General features: G+C 40.4%; 1 long non-coding RNA gene across 1 annotated transcript; it reads right to left on the bottom strand.

Annotated features, from left to right (window-relative positions):
• Positions 1–6,708: 6,708 nt before the first annotated feature.
• LOC131908138 (uncharacterized) lies at positions 6,709–8,891 on the bottom strand. The gene is made up of 2 exons (XR_009378557.1): positions 8,658–8,891; positions 6,709–7,373 (listed from the first exon to the last, which is right to left on the bottom strand). It is a non-coding gene; the product is annotated as an uncharacterized LOC131908138 (long non-coding RNA).
• Positions 8,892–9,534: the final 643 nt, after the last annotated feature.

Below are 9,534 nucleotides of genomic sequence, written 5' to 3'. Positions count from 1 at the left end.
CTGTTGAAATAGCATTTGCTTGCTCTTTTGTCTCTACTTTTACTCTAATTTAGAAATTATATGATATTGGTCTCTTGTTATTCTTCATAACTAATTGGCAAAAGTGACCCTGAGGAATTATTGCTACTAGAAACTACTTAAGACTTAAAATTGGCCCTGTTAACATCCTGATTATTTTCATGTGATGAAAATTTTGGAAATTGTAAAAAGTGTGTATACCTGATAGCTGTTGACAATGACTCTTTATTCATTCAAGTACTTTATTCATATAAAGTACTATTCTTGCAATTTGCTCACTAATTTCTCTTGCATTTCAAATTAGTCCTGAGTTCTAGTCATATCTTTGACAATAAATCATTAATAAATCATTAAGTGAACCACTTGAGCCATAATGAAGGTCTAGGCTGGTTATATTTTAAGATTCATTCTCTAAAATTTTATGGTCCCAGGTATATTGAAGTAATACTAAATATTGACTAATATTACTAAATAATATTACTATTATTACTAGAGTAGTGCCAAAAAGATATCAGAAGTGAGTCTTTGGGTAGACTGTCAAACAGCAGGGTCAGGACCATATGGTGATATTTTATTTGTATTGAAATGTGATTTTATTTGTATGTTAAAACCGGACCATATACTTCTCCAGTTTTCGTCAGCTCTTAACCTCTGGGGTAGCGAAAGAGCACCACAGAGATCCTCAAATAATCCTGTCTTCCAGCGGTCAGCTAAAAGTTGCTGTTTGTGTGCTTCCATTCTACAGTGCCCTAGACAGCCTTTAATATGTTAATATCTTTTCAATGTTAATATTCCTCCTGACATTTAAAAAAAAAACCATAGAGGGCTCCACAGCCACTAGTCTACAGTTCATGGGCTTCCTCTAGTGTGGCCGGTCATCTCTGCACATCTTCCCATCATGATCTCCATGTCTCCCGCCTGCAGAATCCCTCCTCTCTCTCATGGATTGGATTCCCAGAGCTCAGCCTGGTTCCTGGCCGTGGATCTCTGCATCTGCCTCCATCAATCACTAGACAAAGGCTCTATGATGACAGCTAGGTTCACTAGACCGATCACCAGAGTAGACCAGTCCAGGCACCCTCTGGACCACTGCCAGCAGACCAAGGTGGTGTCATCCTTGTGGATTCCTAAGAGCCTCCCCAGCACCCTGCATCTTCCTACTCCCATGATGTCCTCATTTATCATGGTATCTTCGTCCCTGCCCTCCCACTCTGTCCCTGTTCCAGCTTGACCCTCCCATTTCCCTATGTTCTCATCCCTTCGCCCTCTGCCACCCACCCCACACCCAGTCCACTCATGTAGCTCTCATCCACTTCTCCTTCACTGGGTCATCCATGTGTCCCTCCTAGGGTCTTTCCCTGTTAGCTAGCCTCTCTGGAGCTGTGGGTTGCAGTCTGGCCAGCCCTTCCCTCACATCTAGTATCCACTTATAAGTGGGACAAGACTAGGCCCATTGGATACGGAAGATGGTTGTTTGGCTCGAACTGTTTGGGGGGCACCCAGGCAGGGGGATCGGGATCCGTTGCTGGTGCATGGGCAGGTTTTGGGAATCTGGTGCCTGAGGTGTGACGCCTTGCGCAGCCTTGGTACAGTGGGAAGGGGCTTGGACCTGCCTGGGCTCAGTGTGCCGGGCTCTGCTGACTCCTCATGGAAGACTTTGATTTGGGTGATGTGGAGATGTCAGATGGCTTGGGAGAGAGGGCTGGGGGGTGGGAGGAGGGAGGAGGTGGGATCTGTGGGTGGTATATAGAGTAGAAAATTTCTTAATAAAGAAAAATGAAAAAAGAAGACACACATACACAGAGATAAATAAACAAGGTTCTTCCTAAAAATAATCCCAGTGGTAACTGAATGTCTTTATCCCACCAAGAACATTGGTCACAAAGTAAAACTGTTTGAACTAGCATTCATAACCCTTATATAGTGAAAACCAAACACAAATTTGCTGTGGGATGGTCTGTATGTCAAGTGTGTTGCTGATTGGTCAATAAATAAATCACTGATTGGCCAGTGGCCAGGCAGGAAGTATAGGCGGGACAAGGAGGAGAATAAAGCTGGGAAGTGGAAGGCTGAGTCAGAGACACTGCCAGCCGCCATGATGACAAACAGCATGTGAAGATGCTGGTAAGCCACAAGCCATGTGGCAAGGTACAGATTTATAGAAATGGATTAATTTAAGATGTAAGAACAGTTAGCAAGAAGCCTGCCACAGCCATACAGTTTGTAAGCAATATAAGTCTCTATGTTTACTTGGTCGGTTCTGAGCGGCTGTGGGACTGGCGGGTGAGAGAGATTTGTCCTGACTGTGGGCCAGGCAGGAAAACTCTAGCTACACAAATTCGTCAGTGAAATGCAATCATCCAGCTACTCAAATCTTTTGCTCTTAGGTTCTGTTAATAAGAACATAAATCAAAGGCCACATGCAGCATTGCTGAGCATCCTTTACAAAGTATCTTAAAGAGGTTGTCTATATTTCTCAGTGTTGTTAACTAAACGATCTATAAAGTTTCAAAGAGTAATGGGTTGTGGCTTTTGTCAATCTAGAACCAGGAAAGGGTTTATTTCCCTTTTTTAAATGTATTCATTTATCAACTAATACTACTTTATATTCCATGCACTCCTCACAATCTTTGAACCCTAAAATCTAAGACCAAAATTCAAAGCTCAAACATAGTACTGTTTGGTTAATAGTAATAAGCAGCCCTTGGTTTATACACTAACAATGAAGGTTCTGGGTGATGACTCACTTGGGAAAATGGCTGCCACACAAGTATGAGAATTGTCAGTACACCGGGAGAGTATATTTGCAATTTCTGAAAACACCAAAGAGTCATACAAGCACACCTCATCCTCCCAAATATCCTACAATGTACTCAGAACTTATCCAAATCAATATGGAAAAAAATAATAACTCCAGTGGAAAAGAGGCCAAGAATATGAATAAATAAACAATTTGAACAAAAACATGTAAATGTTAAAAGCATCTAATACTTATGTTCATTGGTCATCAATGAAACCAAGTCAAAACAAAATGTCACTTTGGAGATAATAAACTGCTCAACCTTAGAAAGCTAAATACTGCCCAGGGCACAGAGGGATAGGGTGCCACAGAAATGCAGCTTCTACGGGGTAGAATGGCTGTCGGGGTAGAATGGCTGTCAGAGAAGCTTGCCGGGCCTTCTCTTGCATATCCAGATTTACAGGTAGGAAGTATCCATCCATTCATTGTGTTTGCCAAATTATCAGAGCTCATCTTAAGTCTGCCTTCTTTTTAAATCATGACTTGAAGGAAATCAGGAGCCTCTCACTCCCTGTGCAAGATTGTGAGGGGAGCAGAGTGGATACCAAGAGCCCTCCTTGAAGACCCACCTCCAGAGCACAGCCCTTGACTCTTGTATATTCAATGCCAGTGAAAGGTTAGGAGTTACACAGGTATCTTCATCGTCTCCTACCATTTGCCTGAAAATCCTACAGAATCACATTGTCATCTCACACTTCTATAGAAGCTCTGACTCTGTGGTTCAACCAAATTTCCCATTTTACTTAAGTCTTGTAAAAGCTAATGTGAGTTGTTGCCTCAGTTTGCTCAATATTGCTAGAGCAAAATACCTGAGATCCGATAACTTAGAATGAACAGAAATTTACTCAGCTCACGGTTCTAGAGGCTGTGAATTCTGAGAGCCTCGTAACAGCAACTTTTCCCATGAGGAGAGGGTCATCTTACTGAATCGTGTTATGGTTCAGATTACCACAATATTAGACAGGGCAAGTGTGAGCCAGGCTTGGTGGTGCATGTCTTTAATCCCAGCACTTGGGAGGCAGAGGCAGATAGATCTCTTTGAGTTCAAGGCCAGCCTGGTCTACAAAGAGAGTTCCAGGACAGCCAGGGCTGTTACACAGAGAAACCCTGTATTAAAAAACAAAAATAAACCCACAAGCAAACATGAAGAAGATAGGACAAACATGCTGCCTTCCATGCGCCTGTTTCTTTTGGAGGTGTCAATGAGTTTTTAAGAGAAGTTTCTGATTCAAATAACAGCAAACAAGGAGTGAGTAAAGAAACTTCCCACTGCCACAGATGTACATGACCTTCACAATATATAATATAGAAGGCATTTCAATTTATGGCCCTTAGCCCAGGAATTACAAGTGTTTTTCCATTCAATACAATATTTCTGGATTGCTAGTAATATAAATACATATATATATTAAAATATATATATATTATATATGAAAATAGAAAATTTATTGAAAGAAAACACCCATAGCAGACAAAGGGAGAGAAAGCAGGAAATTAAAAAATTATGTAGAACACTCTTTAAGTTGCAGTTGGATGACTGAGTCATTTTCATATCTTCTTGGTAATACAAAACACAGGCATTTGCAGAGTCAGTTCAGATGGCTTAAAAGCTCAGATCCTTTCAGTCCCCTACATTAGTGTTCGAAAGTTATTCATGTTAATGTGAAATGAAACTAATGCTTTTCCACGGTAGCAAGTGAACACTAAAAAAGCCAAGGGGGGAAAAAAAGAATGGAGTGCAGTTTTCCCAAAGCTTCGGTGTGAAAGAGACAAGAAACAACCATCTTCACACACATGAATGGATTTCCTTAAAAATTCAAGTGCAGCTCAGCATGGTCAAGCACAGCTGGGGTTGAGGCAGAAGGATAAAATGTTCCAGGTCCACTTGGGATATGAAGATGGACCTTCCATTAAAATTTTTAAAGTATATATTAAAAAAGCAATAGAAGGTACCAGGAGTAGTGGTACATGCCTTTAGTCCCAGCACTCAGGAAGCAGAGTCAGGCAGAACTCTATGAGTTCAAAGCCAACCTGGTCTAAATAGTGAGTTATAAGCCAGCCAGGGCTACATAGTGAGAACCTATCTCAAAAACATTAATAATAATAATAATAATAATAATAATAATAATAATAATAATAATAATAAATAAAGGGAATGAAGGAAGGAAGGGGGAAAAATAAGGAACAAACCAAAAGGAATGGACTGGAAGGATCCTCCCTCCATTTTGAGAACCCCCTTCTCTCGGGATGAGCTGCACTGGTAAACTGACTAGCAAATACTTACCCAGAAACTCTAAGGCAATGTGCCATGGTGCAGATGGATCTGTGTTCTGACTCTTTCTCCTTAAATCCTTAATCAGATGTAGCTTCTTGTCAAAGTGTCAGTTTTCTCTAGGTGAACTGACCATATACTTGTACGCTACAGGAAGAAGGCAGATTTCATACTTGGTCATGGCCTTCCTGTACGTGGCCATGTTCTTATATTACTTGGCCTGGGGAGCTTCCTGGATCACCTTCCACAGTTAGCACAGTGGAGGACTGTGACAAAGAGCTAGGGTTAGTGCCAGCCAGGAACCCCATGTCTGGATAGCGTTAAGCCTCCACCGGGTCAAGTGTCTTCCTCAGTTGATAAGGCCCACCAGACCTAGCATGGAGTCTGACCTCATCTAACCCTAATACTCAATGACCTAATTTAGTCACTCCCGAAGTCTCCAAGACTATGTACTGTCAACATATGAACTTGGGGGATAAGTTATTGATGCATGAAACTTGGGAAGTACATTCAAATTATGGCATGGGTCCAAGTTAAAAAAGGGGGGAGGGGGATAAAAACAAATACGAAGATCTGTGCTGATTTTTATTTCAGAAAAAAAGATAAAGAAGTTTATGCTTTTAGAAACGAAATAACTCTTAGCTGGCCCCGAATAGTCTTAGGGTCCCTAACAGTCTTAAAAGCAAAAGACTAGAAAGCTAAGAATCCAGTTACCTCCAGCTACATAGCATATAACTTTTTTTGAAAAATAAATCATTAGTGATGCTTCTGAAAGTGTGACTTAAAAATAATTATGCCTGAAATTTGTTAACTGATTTTTAAATAAAACTTATGAATAAAGCATAATAATTTACACCTAAGGATTTACCCTTCAAACATTGAAGAAAAGTGTGATATTTCAAGCTTTTAATGTAATATTGAATATCTTTCTCCAAAGAAATTAGATGACTTTGATTTCCCCAAATTGGGTCTGTTTCTCTCCTAGCAGTGTATTGCTGGAGGGTGGTATCTCAGAGTGTGGGGAGGACCACCTGTCTCTGAACCATCTCAGGGTTTAAAATACTCAGCTCTTAAGCCCCTTCCCAAACCAGGGAAAGCAGAGAAAGAGATGGGAGCCTGAAATTTTGCATTTAAAAAAAAAAAAAAAAAAAAAAAAAAAACTCCTCAGTATTCTTAAATCATAACCTGGAGAACTAAAGTGCTTAAGCAGTCTAATTAAAATGTGAAAAGCACTGTTGTGTAAATATAAACTGAATAGGATCTTTTCTCTGAATTTATAAATATCACTCTCCACAGAAAATCATAATGATCAGGGGCCTTGGACTAAACCTCGACAAATGCCTGATTCCCTGTGCCACCATCTTCCCCATGTGAATGATATCAGCAAATTACTTAAATTCGCTGTGATAAATAGGATACACAGTAATCCCTTTTTCGTCCCTCAGAGGCATAGTGTGAGGTTAATTAAATAACAGCCACAAAATACTTGGGGCTCCTTAGAGAAAGATATTATATAAGACACAATGTTATATATGCGGCATGTTTTTTCCCCTCCGTGATGAAAATAAGGCTTATTGTTCTCGATAACTGGGCCTGCAGCAGAGGAACAACCATGACATGGATTTCACAAGCATTAAATTCACAAGGGCAGCATTATGTCACATTTGGTATGGGACTCGGGGAATGCTCTTCCTCTGTTCTTTGCACAAAGACCACTGCCATCTTGTGGGAAACCATCAATGCCCTTGTGGGGCTTCTGTTTCATTCCTGAGAAATGGTGACAAGATAATTGGGTTTTCTGCTGTCGAGTCAAAGATGGGTGGCTTGTGTATTCTTGGTCATCCTGAGGCGCGGTATCTTGTGGCATATAAAGGCTACGTGAGACCACATGAAGGTCACATGAGGGTCAGGTAGCTCTAATGGAAGGAAACCTCCTATAAACAGGCCATCTCTCCAGGGCTTTTAACCAGACACAGCCTTCCAATAGGGCTTACCAAAAAAAAAAAAAAAAAAAAAATCTGCTTTTGAGTTTCATTATGTTCTGGAATTAAGGCCAAAAAAAGGAGAAATAATCGTCACCAGAGATCATTAAATCCAGTGTTGATTGCTCTGGGGAAAATATGTCAATCTGTAGATGTTGTTTGTGTTCATTTGTCGAGAGCAGAAGAGGCCTGCTTACAGAAAATAAATGAGGAAAGGCCACCAAACAGTCCTCAAGCCTATCAGGTTTTCATAAATAACTGTCATATTTTCACAAACCCACGGTGAATTTTGAAATCCATCCTACAAAAAAAAAATCATCAAAAGAGGATTCCTTTGTAGCCTTCCTCAGGTCTGTCAAGAATTTCAGCATTTATAACAAACTACACCTAAAGAAAATGTAGGGAAGGTCTTTGATTTACTTCCCCCATCCCCCCAAAAAACAACTCTTGCCATCTTTGGGGTTGTTTTTATGTGCCTTCTTAGATTTCCAGTGATGTCATTCTCTGTCAACAGTACACAGATGAGTTCCTACCCGACATCTTGGCTTGTTCACTTCTGTACTTCCACTCAGCTTGACTTCAAATATCTCCGCTCAGCTATGAGGTCCAACTTCTGTGCTCATTCACTTATCAGTGAAAAGACCAAATTATATCAGTTTGTGCCAAAATGTTAGGGAATAAGTCACATCATCGATGTACTGCTTTGTTTTGTTTTGCTTTTATGAATTATTAGCCAATCATTGCTTACCTCAAATACTAAATTCCTTTAATAAAAAATCAGACCCTAGGAAACTGGGAAAGGTAGAGGGTTTAGAAAAAGACTAATTTTTTTTTTATCACTTAATATTTCGTTATCTAGATGGCCATTGTTATTTATTACACGGCGCTGTTTACCATGCAGGAAAAACCACGAATCACAACACAACCCACTATAAGAGTTTACTAGGAGGAGGGGGATAGAAGGGGTGTGCTTAGGCCTATGAAAGATTGTGGAGGAAGAGGAGGGAAGGGTGTGCATGATCCACTTTTTGTGGATTCCCCCACGCAGGCACATATGGGCTCACGCAGCTATGCTGTGCATGCACATAGATGCTGTGATCACGCTGAGCACAAATTACATGGCCACACAGCGGACGGATTATGCAGAAGGTAAGGCCCCAGAATGACTAAACGTCTTACCTGTGCATGCGTGGGTCATAGGGGCGTGGCTAGAAATTCTATCAGCCATCTATTCAGCTTAATGATTTCCCAAAACCCAAAAACTATTTGGGAATGAGTAGGAAAACAAGTCCTTCAGATAACAATAAATGATATCTTTTACCCCAGCCTTAGCTCTTATCTCAGCACACCAAAAAGGTGAAACCTATATCATTCACGGCATCAAAGAATGATCTATGTTTAATAAAATGTCTTGAAGAGACAGAGAAAAAGGGAGCCAAAAATTTAACACATATTCAAGAGGATTTTTCCACATAATCTTTTAGGAATAAAATTTTCTCTTAAGTCTCAAGACTTGAAAATAATATATCCCATAAATTTTTCACTTTTGTGTTCCCAACCAAACAAATTATACGAAGCCTCTTACCCAAGTGCTGACCTCAGGAGAAGCTTTTTGAAAGGAACCACATTCTGCTGCATCTTTACCCAGGGTACTGGCCAGTGTATCTGTGGCCTGGGAATCAGAAAATGTAGCCAAGAATCCCCCTTGATGGGTAAAGAGAGAGTCAGAGACCGTGAGCATCCGCCCTTCAACCACCGTCTCTCCATTGTGAGAGCAGTATTACATTACCAAAATGATGACAATTTCCTTTTTGAGTACCATTTTATTTCATATCCATTTTTTCAGCCATTATTCATGCCTCTGAAGGGTAACAAATATGCTTCTGCCCTAGAAGACACTTTCATGTAGAGGTATATAGGGCTTTAATGAACAAACTCATCCTTCTGCCTGAAGCATCTTTTCTGATTCTGGCGACCTAGCCAATACCAAGGTACACTTAAAGAGACATCTATTAACTCACAGAAAAGAGCTGTTGATCAGGCCTTATCCCCAGATCCTATTTGACTCTTTCTTCTAGGGATAAAAGCTCCTATTTTTAGCTAAAACTACGGCTCTCTACAAGAAGAATGCATCTTGCTATCCACTTATCTTTCACTTTAGTTTAACCATAAAACTAATTTCTAATTGATGGTTTCTGGGCTTAAAGAATATGTTCTAAGCTATGTTCTTTCAGGGGAAAATGAGGAGGAAGTGTGAGACAGACTTTTATGTAGCCCAGGCTGGAAAGTTATTAAACTCGTCCCTCAGCCTTCTGACTGCTGGTACTAGGGGCATGTTTCACCATACTGTGCAGCTCTAAGCTGTAAGAATAAAACTCTGTTCCCTCTCTTTTCGGCAACATGGAGGTTGTTATTTATGCTATCTCAAGGATATAAGTGCGAGGAACATCAGGAAGTGAATA

Source organism: Peromyscus eremicus, chromosome 4 (assembly GCF_949786415.1).
Source record: "Peromyscus eremicus chromosome 4, PerEre_H2_v1, whole genome shotgun sequence".
Lineage (NCBI taxonomy): Eukaryota > Metazoa > Chordata > Mammalia > Rodentia > Cricetidae > Peromyscus > Peromyscus eremicus.
Note: the sequence above shows the minus strand (reverse complement) of the source record. Positions and strands in the feature narration are given on the sequence as shown.